The sequence below is a fragment of the Falco cherrug genome, chromosome 7, assembly GCF_023634085.1.
Source record: "Falco cherrug isolate bFalChe1 chromosome 7, bFalChe1.pri, whole genome shotgun sequence".
Classification (NCBI taxonomy): Eukaryota; Metazoa; Chordata; class Aves; order Falconiformes; family Falconidae; genus Falco; species Falco cherrug.
In genome coordinates this window covers 42,688,809-42,703,513 of record NC_073703.1, presented here as the reverse complement: position 1 = coordinate 42,703,513, position 14,705 = coordinate 42,688,809, and the positions used below count along the sequence as shown (strand labels likewise).

Below are 14,705 nucleotides of genomic sequence, written 5' to 3'. Positions count from 1 at the left end.
TTTCCTTTTTCTATGGCAGACTTCCTGACTTCCTATGGCAAACTTTTGCTCACGTGTATCTTTAAAAAAAAAACAAACAAAAAACCAACCAAGATTTCCAGTACTTTATCTGTAACTCTGACTGCAAGAGGCTTCTCCTAGACCCATACAATTGATGGTCTTTTGAGAAAATGATGGATAGAGAGGCAGTAAGTATGAGATCCACATCATAAACTTGTTTCCAAGAAGCTTTGAAAGTCCACCAGAAATCCAGAAGAGAAAAAATCTGGCCCCATTTTCCTATTATGTATCTACCTCATCACCTAAAAAATTGCTAACCAATGCAGTACTCTCATTAAAATAAATAGCTTATTACCTTAGGCACATCCTGGGGTGAGTGTGGGAACTTTTAAAACTAGTTTGTGTAAGTAAGAACTGCATAGGTGGATTTGGAGTGAAAAGGGGAAAGACCAAAAGGGGAGGAGAAAGGACACTGTCAGAGCCCAAGCAAGACAATGGCACACGGACATAGAAAGATAAACACTCATCCATACACACAGAGTCTCAGTAGTTTGATACTTTAATTAGCATGGTCATCCAGGATGACAGGACTGGACCTTTGTAAATTTAGGATCAGGTTCCTGGACAAAAGCTGGTGAAACTAAAAATACTTCTGTATGTAATAAAATGTGATAAATGTAAAAAAACCATCAGAAACCTGGAAAAAAGGAGGAAGGTGAGTTTTTCTGAAGGAATGTTTTAGAATCAGCCATTGTAGTGACAGCAACTCAAATACAGGCTTATTTTTTCAGTTTTGAAAGTTACGAGTCACTTCAGTGTTCATGACAATGACGGCCTTAAAGATGCAAATCATTTGAGACTTGCACAGAACAGGAATGATTGCGGTACAAGTTGCAACTAGGTACTATGAATAGCAGGCAGATTGGGAGCACACCCAACTACTAGAGAGATTACCAATTATCCAAATTGGCTCTAGTATCTTCCATTTTGTACATGAAGCAGAGGTGAGAACCTGACACCCAGGCTCTGTAGTCTGGATGAGCTCTGCAGTAACAGAATAACAGGCGTTCAGGGAGGGAAGCACACCCTGTCCGCACATGGCATCTCTTCTCTAGCCAACAGTGAAGCTAAGTAGGCCACATGCAAAACTGCAGTTTTTGCTCTTATTGCCACCTAGAAATAAGAACCTAAATTGTTTTGAAGTGGGTGTGCCTCAGTAGTCACGTCGAAATTATCCTGATTCAACATTCCCAGCTTAGTCCCCAGATTTTCCATATATGTTGGCTTATTTCTGGCTCATGCAGAGCTAGGATGTAGCAGATGTCTGTAACATCTTGAAAGGCACGAAGGAAGTCAGCAAGGGTCAGTTTAATGTCTTCTCCAATATGAGAACTGAGGAGCAAGAGGTCCAGTGAGTAGGTGGGATTGCCAAAACAAGAAAAAGTTCTTTTTTCAGACTTCATTGAAAGAAGTGATGAAATGCTCTGCTGCAATGACATGGATGCTGAAGTCCAACCTACTAGTCCAACGTATTAATGTACTACCAGGCTGTCTTGCAGAGAGCATGGATAGGCTCAGAGCAGAGCTCTTAAGTCAGAGACTTTCAGTGACTAATGGGCAAAGGCATTAGTGGCATGTGGGGATTATCAGCGGATGCGCAGGAGGAAGAAGGTTGGGAATGGTGTGCATGCTAGTAAGGTCTGTAGCAGTGAGGTGCAAAGGGGGTATGGTAGCTTTCACACCCCAGCGTGTTGAAGTGTAGTGTGAATGCCGTTACGCGTGCTGCAGGGCCCTAAGGCCTCTACTGTACGGCTGTACTGCACATGCCAATAGGATTAAGTAAACAGGAATAATAAATAGTTCTAAATAAATGTGACTAAGAGCACACTTGGACATTGCCACCAAAGACAGTGTAAGTGCATACCATTTCATTAATCATCACTGCAGCTTATCACTACGTAGAAATTAGTTATTAAATATTCACTGACAATCGTTTAAACTAATTAGCATGCAGGATTTATTTATGAGGCTTTCATTGGTGATAGAAGCTGAGAAAATAATCATGAGAGAATCTATAATTTATAAGAATGTATCTTAGTTCTACCTGTTTATTTGTGTTTAATACTGTCTAAAACAGTATGGTGAGAAGAGAACTCTTTACATTTTCTGAAATCTTCTGCATAAAAAGTATCGCAAACATATCTCCTGGAGATTTTAAAAACTATTTGGGAATGCTAAATTCTAATGGAGAATTGACATATGTAAAAAAAAATCAGAAGATTAGTAATATATTATCAAATTAGGAGCTAATTTTAATCTAAAGCATCTGTAAGGGTTTAAATAAACATACAGGGAAAGGAATAATTTATCCTTTGGATATCTTGTACGTAATTTAAAAACACTGCTCCTCCATCTAGGCAGAGATAGCAGTTGCAGTATTTGAAGCTTATAATGGTGATCCTTTGTTGTTCCCCCTGAATTTGTTTCTTTGTTCTTTATGTTTTCATCATAATTTTGTCTCAGAGATGCTGCAAAGATACTGCCCACTAATAATAAAATTGTTAATATTAAAATAAAATGTTTTTCAGAAAAGGTCACAGCATTTTCAATCAGTTCCATAAGACCTGCTTAATTCTGAATATAATATTGAGCAAAAATAAGGCTAGGAAAGAACATACGTATGTTGTTCTTAAAAGCAATCAAACAAGATTTAAGTAAGGACCTTCAACTGATTAACACTTTTGTCTAGTAGTGGGTATTTTTTGCATTCTGGTGCTCACAAAAGGTCTGCTATCAAGCAGACCGAAACCTGGGTCACTGCTTTCTTTACATACTTTGTTTCTTCTTGATCAATATGAAAGGTTTCCATACGAGTCAGATCAAAATAAAAGTGCAGTTTCCTGGTCTGGGCAGCAGGGCCACGTTTTGCTGCAGGGGATACAGTCTCATCATCACAGCCCAGCTCTAAAGAGGTGATGCGGGCCCAGACTGTAATTCCCATAGGAAAGTGCATCAGGAAAAGACAGCCTTCCATAGAGGCATTTAGGGGGTTCAGAATCAACTAGTATAATTCATACAATTCATTCCCATAAGGTATACTTATTTTTCTAAAATCTGTATGTCAATATTATCACACAGACTAATAAGTCATATTTCTAAGGCAAAAAAATCTAGGTGACAGTGTATAGAAAAAACTGGTTCAAGGCAAGATTTTTAACAAGATGCATAAAGCAACTTATTCCAAAGGTTCATACACAAGAGATTCCTAAAAAGTTTCCTTTGTTGTTTCTGGGACTACCATCTTAAAAGATTACATGATGCATGATATATAAAGTCCAATTTATCCCACCTAGATATGGGATAATTGTTATAAAATGATAAATGTTAATAATAAAAATTGTTATAAATTGTAAAAGTGTTGAAAATATATTTCAATTCATATTGAAACTGCCTCAGAGGTAAATGGTGTTTAGTTCCAGAACTGCGGTTTATACCCATTTCTGGTCATAATACTTATTTTAATTTGAAATTATAAAACTTACAGAGATGTTGAAGAACATAGAATCTGGATTATATACAGTAGTCTGGAGTATTTTTCCTGAATAGTCTTTTATTTTTAACATTTCTGGTGCTTCATGGATACCTGTAAAATTAAAAAAAAAAATTAAAAAAAGATTATTCCACTTTTTATTTTCCCCAGATATATTTAATGCATCTAATGTAGTTTTTGGTTTCACAGACAGATAGGGAGTAAGAATTAGTTGGAGGGGGGTGTTTTGGTTTATTTTTTGTTCTATCTTTTCCCCTAACTGATTCCTGTGAGGCACCTGAGCACTGTCTCCTGTTAGGTGACAGATTACATTAACCACTGACAGAGGCATTTGGGATTGTTTGGAATCCTGTCTCTAATACAATGCTCAAGGATCAGTAGTGCAAGCTGCTAACTGTAAGAGATTGTCCAAATGTATAAAGTGAAGCATCATGAGAAAGAGAATAAAATCCCAGCATGTCATGCAGGGTCCTTACCCGAGTCACCATTCATATGCTCCAGTTCAATCTGATCAAGCACTATCAGTGCTGGACACTCTTGAGACCCACTACAAAACAAGTCCAAATTCCTTGCAGGCAGCTGTAGATGCTGTTCATAGTGACGGAGATTTCAGTAGCCATGGACTTGTATCTTTGGGTCAGCAGCTGGCTCAGGATGCTATGAAAGCTGGGCGGTTCATGCTCTAGGAAGTCCAATACTGGAGGGTGAGCTGGATAAACAGTCTAACACCCCACTCATTTGACAGATGTAGAATATAAACAGCAGCAGGTGTCAGATGCATTCCTCACATTCTTGCAGCAAGGCATGGAAAATTTGTGGGTCTGATTTTTTCCTCACTTCCATTTGTTGCCTATAGACTTTGGGCATTTCCTGATTTTTGTTAGCCTGCATAGGTGTTTGAGGCTCACTGATTTCAAGACATTCTCTAGTATTTCAAACATGTGGTACGATAGCCATTCAATTTAATGCATATGGATGGGGACAACAGAACTGACAGCTGCCAATAGGCATTTGTCGAGGTCCTCTGAAACTGGAGACACTGCTACCCTAGACTCCTGATCACCTAAATATCTTACAGTGCTTTGTAGGCATGAGAGAATTCTAGGGCAACTAGAGATAAAGGAAAACAAGACTAATTCCAGCCAGTAAAGCTGCAGCCTTGATCCCTTCCTGCTTTCCTCTGTGCTTCTCAATTCTCATAATCCCAAATCATTGGGATTATGATTTATGCTTTCCTGTTACCTTTTATATATCACATGGACCAGCACTAAATGCCTTCCCTGACCTTCTCACCTAGGAAACCATGGATCCAATCATGCTCATCTCCCTCCTTCAGCTCATCTTCCTCCTTCACCCATGCAGCTGCCCTTTTTCTATCTTCACTGCATTTCTCCTAACTCCTTTCAGCACACCCAAATGATTTGTGCTTAGGTTATGTTCTCACCGGCCATTCTGCTCATACCTATTACTAGTTTGAAATCTCTGCTTTACCATGTCCCCTGCTATAGGACTAATCTCTACACTCACAAGGTCCTACACAACTTGGTTTCCTCCTCAAGCCAAATACATTCTCAGTGTTTTTGCTGTCCCTCTCCTTGCTGTTTTATACTGCCTTGAAAGCATTCCCTTATCAATCAGCATGTATCAGCCTCTGCTTTATCCCATGTATAGTGCCCTTTACTTCTTCACATTGCAAATGTTGTTCTCAGTTTTCCCAGGAAGTGACTTTTTGGGAATTCCTGCACACAGCCTTGTCATTTAGTTCAGTCCAGACTCTTTGTAGGCAAGAGCAAAAAGATTCCTGATAATATTTCAAAACAACTGTATAGAGAATCCACTGTAACCACGAGCTATGGTGAAAGCATGGACACAAGAAAAGTAACAGTATGGGGGAAAAGGGATGCTTTTCTTAGAGTAATACTCAGAAAGATTTCTGGGTTCTGTTATTATCCAATGACCTTTAAAGAACGTGATTCCTGGTTTCACTGTAATTACAGGGTTTTGCCATGGATTCATTGGGGTCAAAATTATACTGTAATTTCAGATTTCAGATTATCCTTATCTTTGACTTCCTTTGGTTGACTTCAGTAACTGTGACAAAATAAGGAAATGGCAGATTTCTAATGGACCTGAAATGCTTAAGTTGGAAACATATTTGAAGCATTGTAATTAGATACTTCTTTCTTAGAACCTGGAATTTAAGTTGTATATTGTTATATGGCTACATTTAAAGGAAAACCTTTTCTGGTTATTTCAGGAATTCATTAATTTTAATCCCTGATTGTGGTTTGCAATGTCTCCTTTATAGTCTAATTCAAGAACAATTTTCCTTGAACAGTTCTCACTCTAATGCTGGTGGGTGTCTGGCCAGGTACCAGAATTTAGCTTAGAGACAGTAATTTTCATACTTCTCCTTTATTTCTTACCTTCTCTATATGGTCTGAGAAAGCTGAAAATCAAGATGTTTTCTCAGCCAAGGTACAGTTGCATTCAGCTTGAGATGACTTATTAGCACGCTTTGTATACAATTCAGGAATCTGTGGAGAGGCCATGAAAACTGATTTTAGCTCAGTTTCTTGACTAAATCCTGAATATAAGATTTTACATAAGTTATGATCAAACCAATGTAACTATCCCTATGTGGTGTAGGTGATTTCAAAATAATATCTGTACAAGTCAGTCAGATACTGGCAGATACCAGGCCAAAAACTTTATTTTTTTTTAATCAGGGAAAATATTAAAATCTTGGGATTTTTCAAAGAAACTGATTTTAAAAAAAAACCAACAAAAAAAAAGGTTTTCAGACTTACAAAATGCTTTTGTTAAGATTTAAAAATGTCATCTGTACTTTATTGTTTCCACTAATATTACAACATCAAAAAATTCCGACCTTTAAAATTTCAGCAATTTTCTGTCAAAATGTTGACGGCATTCTTTGTTTTTATAAGACAAGATTTTCCAGCAGAAAATTGTTCCATTAGGGAAGAAAAATGAACTGTCTGAAATTCCTAAAAGACCCTTTGGAAACTAAAAAAGTCCAGTGCTGGATGGATACAACTCCCCCTGCCCAAACCAAGGAGGAGAATGTAAGACAAGGGGGGAAAAAAGAACCTCTGCCATCTTCTTACTTCTAAGTGCTGGAGAGAATACCACTGTTTGCATGGGCCTTTCCCCTTAGTAGCGTGGAAGTAAAAAATAAAGGCAGATGCATACTGTGGCCAAGGGCATAAGCAGTGAGTCCAGAGCCTACTGGTACTAAGGGAGCTCTTTGGGGAGGATGGTCTTGCAGAAGCTCCTCTTCTGTCTGGGTGAATTTCTGGCCTAAGCAACTGCTTTCTGTACTTATGCCAAAGCCCAGCTCTGCCTGAATGATCCAGCTGCTCACCTGAGATTTCCTTTAGACTGCCCTACCTTATCTCATTGCCAATGGTTCTATTTCTTTAGACTCACAATACGGTGACAAACAATCTAATGGGCCTTTCCCTTTCCTGGGACAAGCAGAAAGTGAACCCGTGCTTTAGTTGTTAGGAAGTGTCTATAAAGAGATTTAAAGCTTAGAAACCTTTTGTAGTGTAGGGAAAAGCCAGGAACATAGAGAGGCGGGTATGAGTTAACAAACCACCTGTGAGCACATGCTACATGACATTTCTTCACAGAGGAACCACAAAATTTCTACTGCTTGTTGGTATGGTGTCAACTCTGTGTTAACTTTTTAGATTTATTAACACACAAAATAAAGATATGTTTAAAAGTCTCAATTTGAAAGTTTTGATTAAAAAGCTACTTTTTCCCATATGTCTTACAATTTCAGAATTATCATGACTGGCACACTATGCCACTTGTTTTAACAACAGTGTTTTGGGAGGGGAAGAGCTAGGTTTACAGATATCCTCGCCTGTCTATTTTAACTCATGACATCTTATCAGTACCTCTGCCAGTGGCGATGAGAATAGATTTGAAGTGGAAAGTCTGCCACAGGTGCTTTCCTCATTAATGACTATGATTTAAACATTTACAATGAAGTTACCTGATTTTATATTTCAATTCCTGTTCTATCCCATTGTCTATCCTCTCTGTTAATAATTCATACCATCACATCCTTCAGAGCCTGATATAAAAATGCGTATCCTCCAATCATGTGTAACCAAAAGGTCTTACTTGAAAGAAAATAGGCTGCAGTAAGCACACACCACTAAATTGTCCTGTCTGTACAATCTGCTTTTTGAAATACTGATTATTAAAGAATGTTGCAGAAAAAGAAAGAACACTGTGTATGAAATGAATGATGGTAAAATAATTCATTTTAAGATACATTCAATAACCATTAAACTATTAGAAAATACTTACTTTTGAATCCTCATGATAATTTCTCGGGTTTAGTCTGCTGGTATCTGCATTATAAATGTTTTCACCAAGTGGAATACCTTTTCTTTGTTCAGATACAAGTCTGTAGTATACCTGCATGATAAGACAGAGAAATATAGATTAAGATTATATTTATTGTGCAGAACAAATGATAAAAAGTTATTCTTAGTGTCAGAATAATGGACACCCTGTGCAGAGAATGGATTGAGAGCAGTGCTGAGAAGGACCTGGGGGTGCTAGTCAACCAAAAGCTCAACATGGCCCTACAGTATGCTCTTGCAGCCCAGAAAACCAACCGTATCCTGGACTGCATCAAAAGAAGCATGGCCAGCAGGTTGAAGGAGGTGGTTCTCACCCTCTACTTGGCTCTTGTGAGACTCCACCTGGAGCACTGCATGGAGACCGCAACATACGAAGGACACGGACCTGTTGGAGCGAGTCCAGAGGAGGGCCACGAAGATGATCAGAGAGCTGGAGCACCTCTCCTATGGAGACAGGCTGAGAGGGCTAGTATTGTTCAGCCTGGAGAAGAGAAGGCTCCAGGCAGACCTTATAGCAACCTTTCAATACTTAAAGGGGGAGGGCTTATAAGAAAGTTGGGGACAGACTTTTTAGTAGGGCCTGTAGTGACAGGACAAGGGTTAGTGGTTTTAAACTAAAGGAGGATAGGTTTAGATTAGGTATAAGGAGGAAATTCTTTATTGTGAGGGTGGTGAGGCACTGGCACAGGCTGCCCAGAGCAGCTGTGGATGCCCCATCCCTGGCAGTGTTCAAGGCCAGGCTGGATGGGGCTTTGAGCAACCTGGTCTAGTGGAAGGTGTCCCTGCCTGTGGCAGGGGAATTGGAACTAGATGACCTTTCAGGTCCCTTCCAACCCAAACCATTCTGTGATAATACAACAGAGAAAGAGAAACTGTATGGTATTAAACTCCAAAGCACACAAAACAAAGCAAGTCTATCTATATCAAATATTTCAGTTCTCAGGAAGTCCTTCAGAGAAAAAGAACTATGTTTTCTTTTTCATTCTTAGCAGTTACCTCAGCAGTGACAACTTACTATTCTAGGCACACTAAGTGTTTACTATGAATGCTCATATGAATTATGTCATTTAATACATGGCCATGATTTCTTGACTGGGTCCTTCAGACTCATGATTTTCAGGTGATCTTTCACCTCTACCTGACAGTGCTCAGAAACTATGTTCAGAAAATATCAGATGCTTTCAGTTCACTGTAACTGAACGCTAGAGATCTTTAGTGTGTGTGTTACTTTTATAGGCTTGTCTTAAGTTTAAACCAAAGAGACGAACAGAGTGTATGTCTTATTTAGGCAATGAAACCAGAAATACAAGTTTAATATGAGATACAAGTTCTGTTAATCAGTTGCATTTTAAACACAGGGCATATGTTATTTTATAGTACATTAAACTCAAGACCATACATTTCACAAAATGAAACAAACTTGTTAGCAAAAGAAATCTTCAGCCATTTAAACAGGAGATGTTTATGGAATGACAATTAAATAGTACTTTTCTAATAGTAGTACAGTGAATGGTATCAGAACTGGGAACTGTGCTGTTTCTCACCTCCAGCTATCTCTGTTCAGATCTTTCATAGCAGGAGAACTTAAGGATCCTGAGAGAAATTTTTTTTTTTTTTTTTTTTTACACAAACCACTGTACTGAAAATAAAACCCCTGGGAGGTCATGGGGTTACATGGAAAGTAGCAGTTTAATTTAGTCAACCTAAAAAGCAAAAGGCGTATTTTAGCTTACATTAAAAGTAGACTCATTTTATGCACTTTTTCAATCTAGTGTCCGATGTTGTACGTTGATTTATTTCTGCATGATGCATTCTCACTATTGAAATTGTAAGGCTGTTGTTGACAACTTTGTCAGACAAACATGCATGTAAATATACACATGGTCCCGGTTCTTTTGCAAAAATGAATGCATAAGGTAGGAAGTCCTTCCCATTCCATATCAATTCCTAGGCACCACCTAATGGCTGCTTAGCTTTCTTACCAGCAGTTCTTTTAGGAGAGGAAAACCATTTTCACCTTTTTGATCTTTCTGTAGCCACAGTTTAGCAGTCATTGGAACTGGAGAAATGTAATGAATTGTCTTCCCACGTACGCTGCCACTCTTCAGTGTTATAATATATCCTACCATAACACAAATACATGAGGGTCCTGGGATAATTATAGCTATCGTAGATTTACCCTATAGGTAGTTATGTTGTGAAAATAAATTAGTACTCCCAAACCAGAGATAGCTATTTAAAAGAATGTAGTAAATATCACTTTTCACTGAGAGATATATCTGTATTGCAAAGTTTGCTCCTTCTGCCAACTAACCTGGTGCAAGAGTATAAAGGGACTGGTTTGATTTTGTTTATCTCGTAGCCACTCATTTCAAAACAGGCTTTCTCCCTTTATAATACTCCTACAGTAATGATCAGAAGATCATTTAATTGATCCGTCTTTTTCCTAGGAATGGCCTCATAGCAGAATGTGCTTAGTGAGGTGTCTTTGAAGAATTCATGGTTCTACTTTTAATGTAACAAAGCCCGGTTTTGTTAGGTTTTAGTCTATGTAACTAAATGCCATCCTTATACTGGAGTACTTGGTGGAAGCGGTTGCCAATTATGAATTAGTAAAACTGATAACAGAAACAATGCGGACAAGTACGGTACAAGCAGATCACTGCCACGCACTATTAGCGCTGATGTTATTTATGGGCTTGTGTATTTTTAGCTACTGGCAATGCCTGCCACAGTAGAGGGGTGGCAGATACAAACAGAAAGAATACTTTGAAAAGGATGTTATTTTTATACTGAACTTCTCATATTGCTCAACTGATGTTGCCTCAGTATGACACTGAACACAGTCAAAGAAAAAGTGGCTGTCACAAGACTGTAAGAACAGCCAGACTGGTCAGAGCAATGAACCATCTATTTCAGCTTTCTGTACAGTGAGCAGTTGTGACTGCTCAGAAAACATGTGCAAGAAACAGGGTAATACAAAGCAGTCCTTATTTCTGACAATCACTTGTTAAAGCTTTTTGGACCATTGAATTCAATAGCAAACAGTGGACATAGCCTCTATATATTTGTCTATTCCCTTTCTAAACCCATCTATACTTTTGGTTTCCAAAGCATCCTCTAGCAGTGAGTTCAGCTATTCAATTAAGCAACATGTAAAAAAAGTGTTTTGTTTGTTTCAATTTACTAGATAGCTTTTCCACTACTGAGAAACAATGAAACACCATCTTTATATCACTGATTCTATGTCCTAGCTACCTTTAACAACCTCTTTTCCGTGAAGGAATGTCCTGTTCAGTTTCCCTTGTATAAAACCTAATTGTTTCTGATCACTCCTGTTTAACTTCTCTGTGTTTTATCTAATGCTACTACATTGGTCTTTTTGATGAATGACCAGAAGCAGATGCATTTGAAATTTGAGATCGATACAATAGCATCATGTTTTCCTCTTTTATTCTGTTCATTTCACAAGGAAATAATTGTAATATTCAGTTTGTCTTTTCTTGCCACAGAGCATGGTGCTGCCTATCCAAATAACTCCGAAATCCTTTTTATAAGGTAACAGCTAAGAGCTCCCTGTTTTGTATTTTTCTTTTAAGTGCATTTGTTTGCATTTGTTAAGCATGCATTATACAAGAGGTTTCACTATCTGGCTGCTCAGCATTGGTTAAAACTTTCTTCAACTCCTTGCTGTCTGCTTTAGTTATGACTTTGCTGCACAACTTTTTATCTTACCCAAACTTTCCTGCTTCAGTATACACCTTTTCGTTGTCATTTGTGAATTGCTTGTACAGAAGGATCTGGACCTCTGTAGATCCACTGGTACTCCACTGGATATTTTCTTTATTATTTGTTAAATAAAAGGTATTTTGAATTAAGAAATCTAAAGTGCTGAAGCTGCTAAATAGCAGAACCAGGCCTTGTCCATTGTATAGCCCTAATCCAAAGCTGGTTTAAAAATCAGTCAAGTTAATCAGTAGGAGAATAGAGAAACAATAGATGATCACTTTGTATACACAGGTGCTCTCAGAAACACAGGTGGTTTTAGAAAAATTAGTATATGTGAATAGGAATTGCTTGTTCAAAGACTAAGTGTGCTTGAAGGATTGTGTGAGTTAAAGCAGGCAAGAAAGAAGGTTATGATCCGAGGAGGACCTTGGAAATGAGGCAGAGACTGGAACCGAATAGATGAATCCACTGGGACAGAGTCAGGTGATGGATTCGCAGGACTGACAAGACCAAAGGAAACTTCTAAAAACTTCAGACATTGACTAATAATTTGATAAGTATATATAAGCTGTGCTGCATCCCTTTGTTCTCTGTCATTTACTGAGGTGGCAGCCCAACTCTGAGTTGTGATTAAAGCAAGCCTAGGGGTACCCACGTCTGTGTGAATTTTTCCTTTAACATTATTTGTGAAAAATGATCATTTACTCCGATTTCCTGTCTGGTTGCTAGCCCATGGATGAACTTTGCTCCTGTTCCATGACAGCTTAGTTTCTTTGAGAGCTTTTAGTAAGGTACCTTTCTCAAAGAAGCATTTTACAATCCAAATATGCAAGAATCACTACCTCAGCCTCATGGCTGCTACATTTGTTACACAACTTCCTTTCTCAAAATCCATGTTGATTCTTCCCTCATATTTTAATTTATTCAAATTTCTACTAGTTCTATTTTATAGTAATTTCAATCAGTTTGCCACCCAAGAAAGTCAGACTTTGGGTATTGTAATTCCTCAGATCACCCCTGAAGTAGTTTTTAGAAACTGGTGGCATGTCTATCATCTTCGGCTCTTCTGACTGATTGAAATCATAGGTTACACACCACAATTTTCAAGTGAGGAAATTCACATTCAAAATTCTTGAATGACCATTCTAGGCACTGGCAGTTATTTACTATTTTTTTGGACTGATTTGTTCTACAACTTTGACTAATGACATCTCAATGTGAGAGAGTTCTCTTATCATTTTCCAGTTCTTGAAATTTCCCATTGCCCATCCAAGACTTCCCTGCTATACCAAGGTAGTTCCCATTCCATCAGAAGACATTCTTCAAAGATTGATCTCACCCAATGCCTACAGTTTGACCACCTTCAATCTTTCTGAACCACATCTCACGAGATATTTATAATAATTAAATGCACACCTCTATGTAATCAAATAGGAAAAGGACTCCAAACTGAGAAAATTCAGAAAGAAACTGGCTGTTTAGAGAATGATATGAAGGAACTGCAACAAGTAATAACAAAGAAACAAGAGTGAACCAAAAACAGAAGAAGAAGGTATTCCTACCTAAAGTTTCATATACCATAACAATTTTTTAAATAATGTTCATTATGTAGAGGAATGCTTTGTGATATATATTAATGTTCTATCCAAGGACTGAGGAAGACGACTGGGAAATTTCAGTAAAATTTTACATAATTATTTTTACACTACATAAATAAATGATTACTTTTCCAGGCTCAATCTAAAGATAACTCCCCCATTTACCAAAACTGTTCAGAATAAAATAATGCTGTACTTGAATAACCATTCAGAGTAAAAGAATGGTGGAAGCACAGCCATTGATCAAAATTAATTGTCTACCCTTACCGGCTTGTAATGTTTGCTGCAAACAGAATTCCAGCGTGTAACTATCCATTTCATCCCAGTCCTCTTTTGCATTCACTTCCAGTGGTGGTGGATTGCCAACAACAAAGTTCATTAATTGTATTTGAAACATTGGATAGGCTGTGAAATTGAGCAAGAAAGCAAAGGTGCATAATCAGTACTCCATAGTTGAAAATCCCAAGGGAAGAAAATAAATAAATTATTTCAGATTTTAGAACTTACTTCCACTCAGAACTGTGTGAATGGAATAGGGAAATTTTCTTCATCATAACTCTGTGTGTATTCCCTCCACAACACCACTAACAGCTTCTTTGGCAGTTTGGCTGACTGGCTAACTAGTCCTTTATTGTATTGTAGCCAAGCACAATGAAGGTAACTGTGGAAGCATATTTGACTTTTTTGGCTGTAGCCTTTCCATCTCCACTTATTTCACACTGTAAAATCTGTACAAAGTGTTGATTTAAAAATTTTCTTTCTGACTTCCACTGCTTTGAGCTTTCCAGCCCCTGGGTTTAATTCTTTCTTATAAGCCAGCTCCCTCCTTACTTCTGTTGTTTCTTTTTTTAGCACACAGCCCCCCCCACATGCACTTCTTTTTAAGTTTATCCACGTTAGTGCATGGAAATAAATACATGCAAGTGTAAAGGAAGCTCTCTTTACGCCTGGCTTTCTTTGGGATGAGGAGGAGAACTGGAAAAAGATAAAACCCATGGATTGAGATAAGAACAGTTTAATAACTGAAATAAAGCAAAACAATAACAGAAACAATAATAATTTTAATGAAAAGGAGAGGAATAGAGAGGAACAAAGCCCAAAGGAAAAAAAAAAAGTGATGTAGAATGCAATTGCTCACCACATACTGACCAATGTCCAGCCAGTTCCTGAGCAGCAATCAGCAGCCAGTTCCCCCCAGTTTATATACTGAGCATGATGTTCTATGGTATTGAATATCCCTTTGGTTAGTTTGGGTCAGCTGTCCTGACCAGCTTCTTGTGCACTTGCTCATTGGCAGAGCATGGGGTTGTTTTTTTCTTTGCTTCTATTCTATTAATTTGACTTATTCAATGATCTGCTAAGGACCAACCATTTAAGTTGTATCTGTGATTCAGGAGCAGTAACTACGTCCACATGCAATAG

The 14,705-nt window shown here is 38.0% G+C and overlaps 1 long non-coding RNA gene across 1 annotated transcript; it reads right to left on the bottom strand.

Moving 5' to 3' along the window:
* Positions 1–2,734: 2,734 nt before the first annotated feature.
* LOC129736534 (uncharacterized) lies at positions 2,735–8,008 on the bottom strand. The gene is made up of 3 exons (XR_008733278.1): positions 7,898–8,008; positions 5,977–6,087; positions 2,735–3,643 (listed from the first exon to the last, which is right to left on the bottom strand). It is a non-coding gene; the product is annotated as an uncharacterized LOC129736534 (long non-coding RNA).
* Between the last annotated feature and the right edge of the window lie 6,697 nt (positions 8,009–14,705).